Source organism: Phalaenopsis equestris, unplaced genomic scaffold (assembly GCF_001263595.1).
Source record: "Phalaenopsis equestris unplaced genomic scaffold, ASM126359v1 Scaffold000686, whole genome shotgun sequence".
Classification (NCBI taxonomy): domain Eukaryota; kingdom Viridiplantae; phylum Streptophyta; class Magnoliopsida; order Asparagales; family Orchidaceae; genus Phalaenopsis; species Phalaenopsis equestris.
The window spans coordinates 73,130-76,297 of record NW_018165126.1 but is presented as its reverse complement, the minus strand read 5'-3'; positions in this window follow the sequence as shown (position 1 = coordinate 76,297).

Here is a 3,168-nt window from a genome sequence, read left to right as displayed (position 1 = left end):
GTGTAATGTAATTGTAAAATTTTAATTTATTATTTATCTGTTTAATAATAATGATTTGTAGAGACAGAAGCTTTAAATTTGTATTAAATTTATTAATATAATTTTTCACAATATAATTGAAAAAATAAAACTTTTTATAGAAGAATGTAATAAATTTTTTCCTATAATTTTTTAATAAATAATTATTTTTTTTCTAGCTCATTTCAAACCGTACACGAGCAATTCGAACAGTTCGAACTATTCAAACAATACAAATAATTCAAATTAAATTCAAACAAATCGAACCGAGCAAGAGCAGCTATTTCATGTATAGTTTTGAACGCGAGTCAATTTCAAACATATACAATTTCAAATGAACCAAACACAAACAGGAGCCTCTTCGCTCATGTTCGGTTAGTTTACACCCCTATATGCAACACACAATTTATAAATCAAATTCAAAATATAACGAAATTAATATATAAATTTTAAATTTTTTTTTTTGCAGAATTAATTAAGGGTGCATGTCGACCTACAATTTTTTTTTTTTCAATTTGTTAAGAGTAGTTTAATTGTATGCACAAAATTATAATTTTATTAGTTATTACTGAGTTTAGATTAGAGAGTTCACGTCTAAGCAGAAAAGGCTAGGAAAGTGTATATAATATGTGGCCCAAACTTTTTCCATGCAACACAGGAAACAAAATCTCTGCAAAATTTGCTAATAATTCCAAATATAACACTTTTCTACATAAAAAACTTCGTACGCAGCGTAATAATATATTTCCATAAATAGCTACATTTTTTTTTTTCTTGGCTAAAAAAGTTTCAACGTTAACCTTTACCAGTTCTGGATATGTGAATGTGATTGCAATTAGTAATGGAAAACAAATCAAAAACAAAAAATATGTCCAATTGAAAAAATATCATATCAGGAGTTCCGATACAAAATTATTTGGGTTCAGGACTTCAATCATAATGTGTCACGTGCATGATCCGACCTCATTGAATGCAAGAACATAAATAGTTTAATGTTTGATGGGTTCGGGTCGTACATGTGACGCATTGTGATTGAAATCTTGATACAGTTTTACATCAGAGCTCTTGATATAATATTTATTCGTGCAATTCCTTGAATTTTCTCATTTTTTTCATTACTATTTGATCGTTGTGCAGCAAGGAATTTGGTTATTACTATTATTATTATTACTATTACTATAAAATTTTTTTAATGTTAGAATAGAAAGTTGTTGTATGACATTAAAATTTAAGACAATGTATAAAATTGGAACATTTTATTCTAACAAATTAGTCAACAACTTGTCACCTACAGATACGCTGACTATAATTTGCATTGTATCCAAGCAAAACAATGTACTATCAACAATTCAATTATGTCAGCACGAATCTAATGATAGATAAAAAGTTCAAGAGGAAGAAATGACTAATCGAACGTAGTTGATTGACGACTGTTTCAGGCTGGATAATGGCTGGAGGGGCATCTTGTTCAGCCGATTGGTAGAACGTGTCAGGAGATTTCCCCCAGGGCAGTGATCAGCCCGCAAAAAGATCGAAAAAAATATTCCTATCGGATTAAGTATCAACCGAGACGAGACTTACTGGACGATCGACGAACTCATATTGATCAAATCAGTTCATGATCTTATTACATTCAAATAACTCTGTAATTACTAAAAAAATCCATCTGAAAAGTTAATAATGAGGGGAACTAATATCTACTTTTGTAACACTAAGACCTATGTATATAAATAGGGGATTCATGTCATGAATAAATGTTACAAATCTAGCCATATTAAAAATTTTATTTATTCATTCTTTTTAATATTTTTAATACAAGTTGTAAAATTTTAAGTAATATAAAAGCAATTTCTTCTCATAATTATATACATATTTAATCCTAATATGTATATGTATATAAAATTAGGATTAAATTTGCATTAAAATTTTAATGTAAATTTTAAAATTTTACATATAGATTAATATCAGTATGATAATTATGATATCATACTTAATTATAAATTTCTAAACACATTTATAATTATGTTACAAATCCTCCCCCCGCCCCCATAAGATTAATATCAGTAATAATTTTTATTTAATTTAAATATCAGATATATAATTCCTTCAATTTTGTGGTATGAAAGCAAATCCGTCCAAATTAATGCCAGTGCACTGTAGAATAAAAAAAAAAGAAAAAACATTTCTTTTGAGTTTGATTACAGCCGTACAAATCAAATGGCCATATCACTTTCTAATCAGCGCAAAGCTCACATCACACAGCCATATTAAAAATTAGTGGACGATCCATCTGTTTTGTATTGGAGTATATTAAGGGTGTATTTAGAATATATTCGAGATGTGGACTTCTAATTTTTATATATGGATGGTAATATTCTCTCAAAAACTAAGTACGAATTTTTGTCTACACATTCTATGTTTAGGTCTGTCATAGATTTTCTTTATTTGTTGAGTGTAATTGGCATTAGCTTTAATTCTATGGCTGAATTGTTTTGAATATCGATCTTGATTGATTGACGTAGTTGTTTAAGAAATATTGCACGTAGAGATTTGTTGGAAAATTATTGCTGAGAAAACTAATTAATTTGGATGGATTGGATTTCACGATTTTTTATTGATTTTATCTGACGATAAAGAGATCGGTCGTAGGGTTAGCACAGAGGACAAAATGTGTTAACACTGTTATAATAAAATGATGAATGATGGGCTGAAAAGTAAGAGATTATATCAGTAAAATAAGTTCTACTCATAATATATGAGGCAAACAATATAGTTAAGTGACTCGAGTGTTCTTGAAACAAAATAAAAGATGTTTTTTCAGTGCGGATCACGACGTGAATCTTATCATATTGTGCATCCGACAATGTAATATAATTCATGTTGTTAATCACATGTCGATTTACCGGACATAATATTTTCTCTTTAACTGGTGTTGTTGTGAGATATGTACTTCCTGACATAGAAATGAGACGAAAAAGAACACAAGCAAACACAAATCGTTTACGTGGTTCGATCCAACTGGATCTACGTCCACGGAAGAAAATCAATCAAATAGTTCACTAAGGCAAAAGAAATGGAGAATACATAGCTTATACATAGAGATGAGCCCTCATCTTCCTTCTATGGCCTCCCTCTCAAGCGACACCTTGA